Consider the following 14,816-nt stretch of genomic DNA (forward strand, 5'->3'; position numbering starts at 1 on the left):
GGGTTCATTCTTTCATTGTTCTTTACACTGAAAATTGCATAGGGTTGTAATCTTTTAGTTCATGTCTATTTCTTCTGAAAGCTGACAATTGCTTCAATTATATTCTGTCATCTTTCTGCTATTACCAATACCTCCTTGCCTAGCCTTTTATATTTAACTCAATCAGTCATGATAATAAACAAATTAATTTACTTCTTTTTTAAGTCATTGAATTGAAGATGGGAGGGTCACTGAATCAGTCAGGTTCCATTCAGGAGACAGAAGCCACATAGCAATGTGAACAAGGAAAGCTTAGTGAAAAAGGATTATTAACTACAAGAGTGGATTGCCATCTTAGGAGTAGGTAATTCTTACCTATTTGGGGTAAGATTATAGAAATAGCACAGAGAGGGAGCAGCCACTACCTCTAGGTTTGAGGCAGAGGACCCAGTGAAGCCCTGCCTCCTTCAAGGTCTCAGTGAGACCCAGTCTCCCTTGGAGAGGACTTGATCATTCATGGCTCACTGAATGGCTGGCCAGTTTCCCATAATAGTGGAACATCTAAAAAGCTGCCCTCTGCATTGCTGGGGAAAAGCTGCTAAGGGGGAGATGCTAATGAAATGTGCTGCCTCTGAGCCCTGCTGGTGTCCTGTGAATCCTGCCCACCTTATACTACAGAAGTAACCAGAAAACACACAGAAACCAGAAAGAACAGCCCTTTCCTCCTCCAGTGTCCCTCCAGTGCCCTCTACTGCAAAAATGGAACATTGTGCAAGCTGGCAAGGGAGAAACGTCCCACTATCAAAAGCAGGGCAATGAAGCGTAGATTTGGAAGTGAGAGGCAACAGCCTAATAACTGACATAGTCCACCCCTTTGGTCACTGAGCTTCTATGTGCACCCATCTGCATGCAAATGAACTTCTTTACAACAACAATGCAAGTCTGTTTCCACCTAACAATGTATAGCTATCCTTCATACAAGGGAAGATGTTCTTATCCTTTCCCCAAAATGAAGAGACATAGAATGCCAACAGTCATTATAACCATCATTAGCCATATTAATTACTCCTCAAATTCAGTCATAGTTCCACTAAGTATCCCATTACCCAGAGACTAGTGTATATTGACAACTGGCACAACCATTAAGAAAATGGAGCCCAAAGCTACCTCCTCTAACCTCTATGGCAAACCTCCCCCTATGTGGTATCTCCATGACCACAAATTTTCTTCCTCTCAAGCCTTTGTTTCCCTGCCTAGTCTGAAGTAACATGATCCAGTTGATGCCCACCTACCTACTGCTGCTTGTGCCACTTCCCATCTTCATCATTGCTGCATTTTACTAGCTGACACCTCTTAGACAAGGCCTTGATACAGTGCCCTATGCAGTAGCTACCTGTATGCTCATGATATGGAGTATGAATGACAGTAAAAATTACACAAGTAACAGTTAAATTTAATCATTTCAATCTCCTTCCCCAAATAGGGAAATTGGACAATTTAAGTTTAACTCATGTCTCTCCCACCTTGGCCAGTTAATAAGAATTGAGTATCCCAAAGTCAATGAGGAAAAAAAAATAAATTTTAAAATATAGTCAATGAGAAGAGGACTAAAGAGAAGCAGGCTAGATCATTCGCCCATGGAAAATGAAGACTTGCCAATACAATGTGCCTTTTTAGTGTTTTTCTTCAATTGTTACAAATCTGTGATTTGTTATATTTGACCCAGTGGAAGTCCTGCAAGTCACACTGACCTATTAATAGAAACCCAGACTCCAAACAACCAAGAAACAGAGCTCAGGCCTGCTTCATTTCTCTACTTGCACCTCAAGAGCAGCAGTGACCTTTGCCTATCATCCGACAACAATGTGGATTGCATCATATTTCTACCGACATCTCTGTTTGGTGTGTGAAGTTATTTCCAAAAAGCTTCATTTATTTAATCCTCCAGCTGTCTAAAAATCTTTATGGGTGACCATTTTTAGCATGCCCTTTACCCTTTGCTCTCTGAACCCATCCAGGTCCTTTCTTAAGGCTCCCAAAGGTCTAAGAGCAGTAGGGGGAGAAAGTGAAAACTGGATACCTAATGATATAGAAGTCAGCTGGTAAAGTCTACAAAATTACTTTGGGGATTAGCTGGTAGAAGAGACGGTGCTGTGTTTGTACTTCTACTTTCACAACACAAAATAATTAATGAGTAAAAAATACTTTTTGTTTAATAATTGCTGTTCCTCATTAGTGTGAACCAAGGGCACAGTCTATCTAAGACAATAACATCTGCACCCCAGATTTCATTATCACCAAACTTCACATTTCACACAAAAGCATTGCTAGCACAGCCTTACAGCTTTAATTAGTTTCTGCCATAGCTGTGAAGGTCAGCCAATTATTGTGTGTGAAATTTCAATATGAAGTGGCTGAATTGAAGACAGCATTGCAACAGTGTGGGATTCTGCAGTGCTGTAAATCTAGTACTTTGGAACCATTTTTTAAAACACAAGATAACATAAAATAATCATCAGGTATGCATGGCTTCAAGGCTTACTGGTTAATTTAACATGTGCTTGGTGGGGGAAAAAAACCACATCATTTCTGATTGTTGCTTAAATTCCCTCATTATGTCGTCATTATCTGTGACACAGTTGTTAAGGCTGAATCCATGTTTTTATGATCAACATCTTTTAACTCACTTAGAACTGCACTGGAACATTTGATTTAGAAATAAAGCCTGGTTTTACTGGATTTACATGATGCTTATACACACACATACATATAGATACATATAAATGTACACATTTTATATAGATACATAATGTTTAATATGTACATATTAGCATGTATACACACGTTTAAACACTGCTTGTTTGACCCATCAAAATATAAATAGATATTAATCAATTAGGTCAACTTAAGAATGTCATTTTACTGAAAAACTTGATGAATTAGAAAAAAATTTTACTAGGGATTCAACTTTATGAGTTTTTTATTTAGGATTGTAGAACTTTGAAATTAGAAATGATCTTGAAGCTCATCTGCTCTAGCCCCTCTGTTTTATGCATGAGGAAATATGCCCAAGAATAATACAGGGTTTCCCAAGTCCAAGAGTGTCAGCAACTCAACTCAAATTCTGGACTCCTTTTTCTCCTGACTTTCCATGAGCCTGTTTTACCATGGCATAACAATGTAGATAAGATGTGCCACGTGATACATAAAAGCTCCAAATTTTGCTCTCGAATTTTCATGAGATTGGAGGCAAGTTTGCTTTGTTTTGTTTTCTACATAGACATATATGTAGTTTAACCCTAATTCAAGCAAACAAATATTTTTTGAGCTATCCTTTGTGCAAGGAACCCTGAAAAGCATCTTATGTATCTAGTATAATTAAAATGTTTTCACCGAGTTTACAAACCAGTAACGTAGATAAAACAAAGAGGAGAAGGAAAAAGAGACCACAGAGTTAATGGAAACACCTGTTAGATTGGAGGAACATAAAGACAGGGTAGAGCTAAGGAGGCATGCCAAAAGATAAGTCAGAAGAAAGAAAATGGAAGAATATTGAGCAGCATCCCTGGCTTCTACCCACTAGATGCCAGTAGTGCCCCCTGCTCAAATCATGACATTAAACATTCCCTTTAGACATTGACACATGTTCCCAGACAGGGGTAGAGGCGGAGCAAATTTATTTAAGATCCACTGATCTAGGGTCTAGATTCCAGACTATAAAGTATTGTGGATCTTGGAAGACTTTTCATTTCCAAAATAGACAATTTACTTCAGCTTCATTGGGATGCATGATCCTTTGATCCTTCCGTGATTTCCCAAGCTACAGGCTGGGAAGGTAATATCACAGACTGCAGAGAGGCTCAGAAGCTAAAGATTGAACTGAGGTTGCTTGATTTGATGGTTTGGTGACCTATGGAAGGAAGTTAGATTGCAATGGATTAAAGAGTAAGTGAATGTGATTGAGCGGTGAGCAAGTAGAGTTGCAGGTGTGCACAATTCTTCCAATGAGTTAAAAAGTAAAAGAGCAGAGGTGATGTAGCATCTCCAGGGAATTATAGAGTTAAGCACTCTCAACCTCAGGAACTGTTGATATCTGGAGCAGATAAGTCTTTGTTGGGGTTGGGGAAAAAGAGGGCCTGTAATTTTAAATGGGATGTTTTGCAGCACCCCTGGTTTCTACTCTCAAGATGCCAGAAACACTCCTACCCTCAGTTATGAAAACCAAAAATGCCTCCGGATGTTGCCAAATGTCCACTGGAATGTAAAATCTTTCCCAATTGAGAGCCACTGGGTTAGGGAAAAGGATTTTTTAATTTTTTAATTTAAGGTAAAGAAAACTTAAGCAAGTTTTCAGAAACAGAAGAAAAGACAAGGAGAATGAGAGAGATTAAAGATGCAAGGGGAAACAAGGAAACATGGGGAGGGGACCAAAGCAAGAAAAAGGTAATAATAGGGAAGACCAAGAGTGCCTTGAACAGGAGAATGGACTTTCCTTCAGAGCAAATAAAGAAATAGAAGGTCTGTAAATGGGAGACAGATGTTAACAGCAGTCAAACCAGGAAGTCTTGACCTTTGAAGCAAAGTTGTAGATGAGCTTTATTTGATGATAGGATTTGAGAGTAGGAATTCGCTATAAAGTTGAGAGGCAAACTTCTGGCCACTGCTTAGCTGGGACTTGAGAGAATACCTTGGCAGCAGAACCAAGAAGTGTATCAAAGATGCCAAAGTTGTTTCTTACTCAATTAACCTTTACCTGCCTGGCAACAGGAGCAGAAAAATGGACACTTCTGCTGAGACAGAAATAGCAGAAGGACAAGTGGCAAAAGGGAATGGGGGCAGAGTAGGAAATCTGTGAGTGTACATAAGGCACAGACTGAGTTAAGAGGGAGAAAAGGGATGAATCAAGGGATCATGCATCCCAATGAGATTGAAGCAGATTCTGTGTTTTGGAATTACAGGCCTCTCTAAGATCCATAATACTCTGTGGTCTACAAACTAGAATCTAAATCAAATGACTTTGTCACATCCCTACTCTTGCCAGGGACATTTGGCAATGTCTGGAAACAATTTTTATTATTATGATTGAGGCCAAGACAGGGTGGCAGTGGGAGTGGGACAGGGATACTACAGGCATGTAGTGGGCAGAAGCCAGGGATGCTGCTGAACATCCTATAATGAACAGTGTAACCCTCACAATAAAGAATTATCTGGTGCATGGTGTCAATAGTGTCACTATTGAGAAATCTTAAGAAACCTTATTCTAGATTAAAACTAGCTATCTTAGAAGTTAGCTAATGAAAACTCTTGGGACTTTTTTTAAGAAATTAAGCTGCTGAAATTTCTTTTTTACAAACCTATTATACTTTAGCATCAATTTTTATAGTCTTTTGGAAAGAAGGGACCTCCAACTGCTTTTATTAATTATTCCATCCCAAATAAGTTGAGCTTTATAATGGGGCCCATGTTAAGCATAGAAAATATAAAAATAAGGCAGACATAGGGAAGCATTAACTTGGAGAGAAGCATAGCTATGGACTGAATTGTGTCCCTCCAAAATCCATATGTTGAAGCCCTAATCCCTAGTGTGACCGTATTAGCAGATAGCGCCCCTAAGAAGGTAATTAAAGCTAAATTAGGTCATAAGGGTGGGGTCCTGATGTGATAGGATTAGTATCTTTATAAGAAGAGACACCAGAGGTCTACTGTCTGCAAGCCAGGAAGACAGGCCTCACTAGAAACCTGCCATGCTAGCACCCTGATCTCTGTCCTCTCTCCCTAAGAACTGTGAGAAAATAAATGTCTATCGTTTAAACCACCCAATGTCTAGTATTTTAATATAACAGCCTAAGCAGACCAAGACAGAATATTCTCCTGTGTTGTTGCTATTGTTAATTTGTTTATTTATTCTAATACTTGTCCTAAGCAAATGCTAAGAAGCCAGTTTTGTCTTAGGAGTCTTCCCATTCTAACCTAACTCTTTATTCTCCACTCTTCTCCCCATCTTTGGCAGTAAGGAAAAGAGATTGTACTTCAAAATTAGACAGACCTGTGCAAATTCTAGCACCTAACCTAACAAGCACGAGGTTCGTTTTCCTCATGTATGGAAAGGGGCACAATCACATTTACTTGCAGGGGTATTATATGACTTAAGTGAAAAATCAGGTGAGAATGCCTAATATTGTTAAATTGAGAGACATAGCAGTCTCTCAATAGATAACACTTCTGATCCTCTTGGATCAGAATTGTAGTCAAAGGTTGTTTTCTGAAATTATTTGGTTTGCTCTTCCCAACTGTCTCATTAGGTGCTGGCCTAAAGAGGCTAAAGTTTTCTCTCTCCCAAAGAATTTTGATGACTGGAAAATCCTCATTGTCTAACAATTAAAACTTCATGATAAATTTCTGGCCCCATAACCAGAGGAAGAAGCAATGATATGTTGAAGTGTGAGTACCTGAGTAGTACCTAAAATGAAATAAATATATAGTTTCTACTAAAAAGAAACAAAATAAAGCCCAATTGTGTTTATTCCCAGAATGTTTCAACATTTAAGCAATTCACTTAGCATTTTTTTTGTGACATAAAGTGAATCAGGAACATATCTACAATCTATATTATATCTATTAATCCTTGCAGTTTACAACATGCTTATTTTGTGTCAAGTGCTGGTGCTGAGCTGTTGACGTCCACCAACTCATTTAGCTCTTCCAGAAGCCCTTCTTTCACTAGCATGTCCAACTGGATTATGAAGTGAGGATGGGAGCCTCCATCTGATATTTATGACTGTCCCTTCCTTTGTGTGACAAGTGAAGCTGTGTAATGCTGACTCATCTCACCCAGATAAGCAGAGTTGTAAGGACTCCTGGAGGTGTTGGGTGGTTTCTGGGCCAGTTTCATCTGGAAAATGATTATCACAAGTTTCAGATCAATTTGGGGGGAGCTTTCTTCAAACAAGATCCAGAATCATCTTATCTTCACCCTCTTTCAAATATCGATAAAAGGGACAAAGGCTCTTTTTATGAGGAAATGTTCATACTCTGCAGCTGTTCAAAATACAAGTAGTCTCTCTGCTTCATCATCTGGAATCATATAGAACTCCATGGTTGAGAGGAGGAGAGGGATGGTGGATACACTCCTCTGACAAGCAGGAAATGTGGCTCCTCTTGCTCTGTGACTGGGTCAGGACACCTGATTTCCCAAGCTGCCCTTCTAATAGAGATTATAAAAAAGACTATAAGACCAAAGAATTGCATGATGGGTACCCATTAGAGCATGCTTTGCCCTTTGCCTTCCAGGCTCCAGCCTCTAAACTTAACTTTCTCCTAGCTGACAACACAAATTGGAGTCTAAAATGCCAGGCAGGGATCTGTCTTGGCCTTTTGTTACATGGTCTACCTTCTTCAGATTTCCAAGACAACTATAGCCATGCTGGCAGAGAACTTGCTAAGTCTTAAGAGACGTTGATGGACTCATTGTTTATTCTCTGAGTTCACTAGTATAAGCTGCATAAATTCAGAGACCTGCCTGTCACATCTCAGGCACTCGGGAAATGATGGCAGGAAGGAGGTAAGGGAGGAAAGGAGGAAGGGAGGGAGGGACGGAAAGGGAGAGGAGAGGAGAGAAGAAAAGAAGAAAGAAAGAAGTCATCCTAGACCCTAAACAAGATAGAGAAACCCAAAGAATGCAGTACACAGTACACTAGAATTCCTTTCGGTATCAAAATCCAATACTGCAGTTGGAAGAATTCTCATAAATATTACTGAGCTCAGCCTCTCTTTTCCTCAAGTCCACAGGGTTAAGTTGTTTACTGTGGTCACAGCAAGTTTGTAGCAGAGGCCTCCTGGCCCTGGGTCCAAGAGCTTTTCCCTTACACTCTGTGGCTTCTCAGGTGAGTTTTTCTGGCGTCTGCATTAACATTCTCTGTTTTCAAAGAGCAGAGTGCACTTCACTTAGGGCCATTAAGAAATAAATGATGTATTTATTTGTTTATTTATTTAATGAAGTAGGTGGATAGAATCAGTTTTGAATTTTTTTCTTCTCTGAGTAATTTTTTTATTTTTATTTTTTAACTTTTGTTTTAGGTTCAGGGGTACATGTGCATGTTTGTTACATAGGTAAATTGTATGTCACAGGGGTTTGGTGTACAGATTATTTCATCATCCAGGTAATAAGCATAGTACTCAATAAGTTTTTTGATCTTCATCTAGTTTTGAGTTTTGGTAACAAAGTATTTCCTGTTTCTGGTATGCATATATGTGGATTTGCGTGTGTTTTCCCTTGTAGTTTAAAGAACAGAACAAGATAAAAATCAGTAGGGGTTTTCTCACCAAAGGAGAATAATTTTAGGGGAATTCAAGGGCTCAAATTCTCAACAATGTCCTTTTATTTTAAAAAAAAAAAAGTGCCTCTACAATTTTGAAATTGAGACAGTGGTGACATTTAATAAAAAGATCTTGAGATTTCAAATCCTGAACTATGGCTGTGTACAAACTAATGATTGTGACTTGGAAGGAATTATCTTATAATTCCCAAGTTTAATACCATGCCTATGAATAAGGAAACTGAGCCAATCAGGATTTCTCAGGAGACAGCAGGTGGACCACTACCCACCTAGGAAGGGCGAGCTGCTGAGACCTGATGCCAAAACAAGAAGAGGTTCTGCAGCGAGGGGGAGGCACCTTCACACATGGAGCAGAAGGGCTCACGGCCACTCTCTCAACCTCCTCTAGTCCCTGGACCAGAACCAAGAGCTGTTGTAAGAGTAGTTCCCAAAGAGTATAATCTTGGGAGTTTCAAATTTCACATATTATATTTACACAGTGCTTTTAACTTTTTAAGTATCTTTTTCCTGTTAATTAGTGTTAACACCCTCCTCCCCACCACAAGGACTAGAATGCACTATTTTGTGTCCATTTTTAAAATAAGGAACCAGAGAATAAAAAAGTTAGAGAATCTCTGAGCTCAGAGTAGAAATCTCTTTCCTAGCCACCAGTTCCATGTTCTTTCTGCTAGACCTTTGCGGGAACTTTTTTTTTTCTTTTTTGGCAGACAAATGGTTACGCTAAAAATTTGAAAATAGAAGCAAAAATATTGGAAATGGAAAACTGTATTCTAATTGCCTCCCCTGGATTTCCTACTCCTGTAAATATGGAAAAATATAGTGGAACAAATGAAGTCCATAAGTATTAAGGACCACCATATTGGAAAGATGAAGCCACTTCCTCACAGAGCTATCTAAAGAACAAGTATAGCTAATATGCTGCTAATCTTTAGCATGCTGTTAATTTCCTTCCTCAGCAATCCTTTGGATGGCAGTTCCAATGTATGAAGCAATGGACACAAGGATCAAAACACACAGTTTTGGAATAACTGGCTCCCAGGTAACTGAGAGCTGACTGTCCTCCCGTAACCTAACTGGTTCCTTCTACCAAGTAATAAACAACTTTCTGGAAGTCACTTTTCCATCACTTGGAAAAACATCTTTCAAGGATATCTCTAATACAGTTTTCTAGTTTTCTAGCCCCTGGGATTCAATATTTCAAGAAATACCTTTAAGCCAACTAAACCTCTAGAGATTTTTCTGTTTTCACTCAACTCTTGTTTCAGTTCCAATATTTCTAGGAAAACATTGATTGATTTACTGTGGTAAATTACGAGATGTTTTTAACGTTGGATGCAATATATCTGATTTGTGATCTCTAGGCCTCAGATGTTTTATAGCAGAAGTTAAAATTCTACACTGCAGGCTGGCACGAATAGGCTCACCTGTAAGCCCATAAAACCCTCCACCAGATGTGTTGCTTCTTTTCTCACACCTCTGACTCCACTTCCCTTGATTCGTCATGATCCACATCAATAAATTAGTGATGCATAATTTCAAACAGCTGATTTCAGACTAGTCCTGAAATGATCTAAGTGTCATGCTGAAAGGCACAGATGCTGAGGCTTGATGGAGATTGGCTACACATGATGGTGGGAATCACAAAAGCAGAAAGGTATGCTTGATGAACCTGAAAAAAGCAAAAAAGCCTAAGCTTCCAAGTGTAATAGTTGCCTATTAGGTTTTTTGCTCTTCCAAACAGTAAGATCTGTGAGGTCTTGTGTCTGTCCTATTCATCATCAAGTATTCAGTACCTACTCCTGAGCCCAGTGCAGGGGAGGGGAACAGTAAATACTTGTAGAAGGGATGAATGAAAGGTAGGCCAAATGAGCCATGAGGAGGGAGAAGCACAAATTCAAGTCACCAAAATCTAAAGCTGAATTTTTCAGCTGATTTCCTCCTTTCTTTTCAGCAATACTTGCAAATCTCAAGAAAACTTATTGTCATTTTTTTTTCAGTTGGGCTGAACTGCACAATCATCAACTTGCCTGTTGACTCCGCCTCTAAAGACAATAGGTCTTGGGTTTAAGCTCCACATGGATCTGTTAGTGCCTTTTTCTGTTTTATGGCCAGAGATGCAAATCACATCTATGTTTATTCCTCTTGCTATCTATGTCTTTTAATATTTCACACTCTGCATAGGAAAAGTACTTTGTAACATCTAATTCTAGTCCTCCCTGTCACAATTTAAACCCATCCCTATTCTGCGTTGGGGGAGGACAAAAGACAACTCTTGATTAACTTTCATGCCCCATTTTGATTCCTCTCTGGATCAGTTAGCTTTTGCTGTATAACAAACCATCGTCATTAGTGGCTTAAAACAACAACCACTTTAATTAGCTCATGCTCCTGTGTATTATCAATTGGCGTTGGGCTCATTCAGGTGGTTTTACTCGAGTGATCTGGGCTCAACTGTCCTTGATTGGGCTTACTCATATATTTAGGGGCTCCAAAAGATGCCTTGAATAGCCAACGGATGGTACCTCCCTCTGCAAGGTCTCTCATTCTCAGGAAGCTGAGCCAGCATTGTTCATATAGTGGCAGAGGATAACAAAAGCTATAAAACCTTGGAAAGCCTAGTTCAGGAGTCAATTATAATTTCTGCCACATTCTATTGGTCAAAGCAAATCACTAGGCCAGCCCAGATTTAAAGGGTACAGAAATAAATTTCCCTTCTTGATAGGAAGAATTTGTGACAATTTTTGTAATCTACTACACCATCCTAGGGTTCCTTCAGTTTCTTCAGTCTCATCCTTTCCTCACATTTTCCCCAAATAAGTCTTTTCTCTGTTCATTTGGGATGTGACCTTAAGACTCCATGTATATCTCAATCATTTATTCCATAAAAACTTATTAGGCATCTGTGTATATCAAGATCCATGGTAGGCTCAAAGTCTACCAAAGCATGGTTATTAACACTTAAGGGGCTTAAGGATAGAGGATCAAGCAAATAATTAAGAACTAGAAAGTGAAGAAATATTAAAGAATCTTAGTAATGATGAGAACATGATTCAGGGTCATTAAACTCAAGTCAGAAATAGAGAGCCAGAAAAGATTCCTGGAAAAGATGGTGCTTAAATGAGTAGGAGCCATATAGATCAGTACTACTCAAAGTGTGGTCTGTGGACTAGTGGCAGTATGCAAACTGTTGGTTACTGGTTTGATGCAAGAGAAGAGTAAGAGTTTGGAAGTTAATAATAGTAATTTGGTATTGCTGCAAAGTGCAAGCATGTGATTTTGAAAAATTGTCAGTCTGTGACAAATTTAAATTTAATTTCTTAAATGATCCTTCATCATAGATAGTCTGAGATGTACTGACTAGGTAACAAAAAGTGGACAGAATGCCCCAAGCTAAGGAAATAGCATGTGGATGTTAGGCTGAATAATGAACCCCCAAAAGATATCCAAGTCCTAATCTCTAGAACCCATAAATGTTCTCTCATACGGAAAAAGGGTTTTGCAGATGTGATTAAGTTAAGAATCTTTAGATAAGGAGATTACCCTGGATTATCTGGGTGGGCCCTAAATGTAATCACATTTGTTCTTATAAGAGGGGGGCAGAGGGATATTTGACACTGACAGAAGAGGAGAAGGCAATGTGGCCTTGGAAGCAGAGACGGATTAACATGGCCATGAACCAAAGAATGAGAACAGCCACCAAAAGTCAGAAGAGATATGGAATGGATTCTCCCCTAAAGCCTCCAGAGGGAGAATAAACCTATCTACATGTTGATTTTGGACTTCTGGGATCCAGAACTGTGAGGGAATAAATTTCTGATGCTTAAGACTCCAAGTTTATGGTAATTTGTCACAACATCCATAGGAAACTAACACACAATTATGAAGACAAGGGAGCATGAAGCAGCTTGATATATTCAGGGATCTGTAAGGAGCTAGACAATAACTAAAGGAAAATACACATATAGGGAGGAGTAGTAAGGATAGGGAGAAAGAAGGAGGCAAGGACTGGGAAGAACAAGGATCCCAAATTCATCTCATACTGGGGTTGGAATAATTAAAGAAAAAGACTTTAGAAACCATTCAGTTCTTAGTTGGCAGAGTGTAGTTGTATCCTACATGGACTAAAGCACAAAGGAATATTGTCTTTTGAACTCAATGCAAGAAAAATGAGCACACCTTGCATGCATCGATAAATTCAAACCAAGTTGTGTGAATTGATATGTACTCTAAGCTCAGCTTTCTCAGGGGAGAAGAACAAGGCAAATCTGATGATAAAAGAGAAGAAGGTATATTATTTACCTGGTTCATAAGGAGTGGATGCTATAACAAGCTAAGAGCTAGTAAAAACAAATCTTCCAATTTGTCTAGCCTGAAACACACTCACACACACTCAGATACATTGTAAAACCAGCCTATCATACTAACCCAAATGAAAAAGGAAAACCATTTAAAAAAAAAAAAAAAGTGCGGAAAGACTGAGGACTGGCAGTTGCTAGTGACATGTTTACTAAATATATTCTAAAACATTAAACATAACATTGGAAAGCAAAGGAGCCAAGTGGTTGGAGAAGCCCACTGATTACTATTCAGGTTTGGTCTCTGATCTGCTTTCTCGGCACTTGGGTTCACAACCAGAGCTCAGCCAAATAAATCTGCATCTCTGGCATCTCCAGGCAACTCCGAACTTGGCATTTCTGACACAGGAGAGCTAGCCAGGAAACCCCTCTTTGGAGGAGAACCAATGGACCAGATTCACTCTATCAACATCCAGACATCATAGCTAATTACAAACACACAGGACCAACCTGACAGCCAGCTCTGTAAGTAGCAGACACCAGCATTCCCCAGGGAATTGGCTTGGCTCCAGTGAGTACTCCCAGTGACGAGAACCCTTTTAAGCAAGACACTCCAAGGGCTCACCAGATTGTGATGGGTTTTGTGTGGCCATGTAAAGACATTCTCCCACCAGTCCCCAACCCCAGGAATACCAAATTTCTATTCAGAGAAAGTGAATGGAAATCCACAGCAATAAGACTATATTCAACATTTTAGAAATACAAATAAATAGCTAATCACATCCCTGCCGCCACCCATCTGGTGCTAAACTCCTTTTCGATTGGAGCCCAGGAAAAATTCTAGAAAGGAAATTGGTAAAACCCTTGACCTATGACTCAGGGAGAAAAATAGTTTGACTCAGAAGCCCATGATGTCTTTCCCTTTTCTGACATTTTCTAACAAGAAGTTATTCAGCAGGAAAACTGGAAATTTGGCCACAAATGTTAAGATCTAGGCAATGAATTAGTCAAATGTTTTTATGGAGAATCCATTTGTACTTGACATTAATTTAGGTTGTCTGCTAGAAGGTCAGACTTCTTGGAAAAGTTGGGGCCAGGAGAACAGAGTGCTATGCCACCAGATCCTGATGGCCTAAAGCATCTTGAGAAGTGCACTCTGCTTCACACCCCTGCATCAGTGTGATCCTGGCACTTTTGTTACAGGAGGGTTGTCTAAGTGGCTGGCTTAATCATATTACTCCAGTGGCCTGCAAGTAAGTGACACATCAGCAGCCTAGATGGCCAAAATCACTCAACTCAACTGAGCCAGAGCATTGAGCCAATATTCTGCATGGAGTCTTTACATCCCTAAGACAATTATATTATTGTGCAATTTGCCACCATAATGTGGATCTTGGCTCTTAGGAAGAGTTTATTAAAGCTGATTTTTAAATTCCCTCTCTAGCCCATCTGTTCTACATCCCTTCAACAACTTTTTGGGCTAGATTTGACTAGGTAAGAGCTTTATGCATTAATCCTGGTTAGATGGTAGAGAACTTTCCTAAATCTTTCTTCCTCAAATGGAACCATAATGAGGACATCTAACTTATTTTTTCTGATGAAGGAATGTATATTTCTGCATAAAAAGAAAGATTTGGTATCCAGAAATCACAGCAGCATCGCATTCTAGTAATCCTTCGTGTGTCATACTTGGAAAGATGATCAAGTAACATTATCCCATTTGTATTCCATTGTCCTTTTACATGTTGCCACTTTCAGCCCTTGGTTCTTAGACCATGTGCACATTTGTCACAGAGGATCCCTTATCTTGAGCACTCCAAGGGTCTGTGGCAGAATACCAGTCCTCCTTCCACATCCTACACTAGTCCAGGAAGAAATCTGTGTCCAGAAAGAGAATAACCCTAGTAGAATGACCTTTACTGAGGCTTGACATCTGCTACCTTATAAGCTTCTTATACACTCAGCCTAATCCACCTGGAGGCTTTGCTGCCTGATGGAAGGTGATAAAAAAAGTTGTTATGCTATAAGCCCTGTCTTAGATTCAAGGCATGTAGGCTGTGTAAGATTCTGAGGCTTAGGGCAGACAGAGGGGGAAATAATTCTTAGTTCAGGTGCAATTCTCAAGATGCTTATTAGGATGAACTCTGGTCTAAGAACAACTGTATTGGTATGAAAGTCAAGGCAAGGCTTCCTAATAGGAAGGAGG

General features: G+C 39.4%; 1 long non-coding RNA gene across 1 annotated transcript in view; it reads left to right on the plus strand.

Moving 5' to 3' along the window:
* Positions 1-10,575, plus strand: part of LOC115838290 — a 37,792-nt gene extending 27,217 nt beyond the window's left edge. Inside the window, exons 3-4 of the long non-coding RNA XR_004033288.1 lie at positions 9,272-9,354; positions 10,313-10,575. This is a non-coding gene — a long non-coding RNA (uncharacterized LOC115838290). The remainder of the gene's footprint in view (positions 1-9,271; positions 9,355-10,312) is intronic.
* The last annotated feature ends 4,241 nt before the right edge of the window (positions 10,576-14,816 follow it).

Source organism: Nomascus leucogenys, chromosome 14 (genome assembly GCF_006542625.1).
Source record: "Nomascus leucogenys isolate Asia chromosome 14, Asia_NLE_v1, whole genome shotgun sequence".
Classification (NCBI taxonomy): domain Eukaryota; kingdom Metazoa; phylum Chordata; class Mammalia; order Primates; family Hylobatidae; genus Nomascus; species Nomascus leucogenys.